Genomic DNA, 1,055 nt, shown 5'->3' on the forward strand with positions numbered 1-1,055 from the left:
ACCTTTTAATTTTTTTTAAAGTTTTCTTTTACCTTCAAGTTCTGGCTGTTTTTTTTTTGTCTCCCTAACATTACTCTTCTCAAGGCTTGATTATGGAACTTTATGCCGCTAAATCGAATCATTTTCTTCTTTTATATTCTTTCCTATAGGGGTGAGCACGGGTAGCGGGTACCCGATTACCCGTCTGAACCCAAACCGAACCAATTAAATTGGTTCTGGAATTAACGGGTAATTGAGTCCAACCCGAACCAAACCGATGATCTTTGTTAATGATTAGTTTGGATATCGGTTTTGGGGTCCGAAACCCGAACCAACCCGCAAACCCGATCATATATTAATTAAATAAAAAAATAAAAAATATATATATGACTTTTTCATTAGACAAAAATTATCACTATTAATATGTTTGGATTTTAATGAGTTTACTTTTTAATGTATTTGGTATTTAACATGTTTGAATTATTTCTATTGATGTTACATATTTATTGTACTTGTTGAATTTTTAAGATAAAAATTCGGTTTTTTTTTTATGAATTTCAAAGTCATCGGGTACCCAATTACCCGAACCGAACCAATCCGTTCTTAATCGGTTTGGTTTGGTTTGGTTCGGGTACGTGTACAAAAAAGTACAAATCCGAACCAAACCAAATCAATTACATTTTGATCAGTTCAATTCTAATTTTACCATAAATCCAAACCAAACTGACCCCTACTCACCCCTACTTTCCTATCCTTTCCCCAATTTTGTAAATTTCCTTGAGTTTTAAATGTGCTAAAATTTGAGATGATTAAAATTTTAGTGCCCAACAAAGTATTTAATTTAAAACTCTAAAAAATTGTAATTCTAAAGAATTTTGGAATGAGTATTAATAGAATCAAATAAAAGTATATTTGACTTTAAAATTTTATGTTTTTGCTATGATAAAGCAGTGGAGTAATTTTTTGATAAATATTGTGATTGAGTAATGAACATGTACGTGAAATGATTTTACTATATGGCTGGTCAAATTTGATTTATTCATTTTTTGGTTAAAAATTTAAATTTAATTAAATAC

The sequence above is a fragment of the Arachis ipaensis genome, chromosome B06 (assembly GCF_000816755.2).
Source record: "Arachis ipaensis cultivar K30076 chromosome B06, Araip1.1, whole genome shotgun sequence".
NCBI classification, from domain to species: domain Eukaryota; kingdom Viridiplantae; phylum Streptophyta; class Magnoliopsida; order Fabales; family Fabaceae; genus Arachis; species Arachis ipaensis.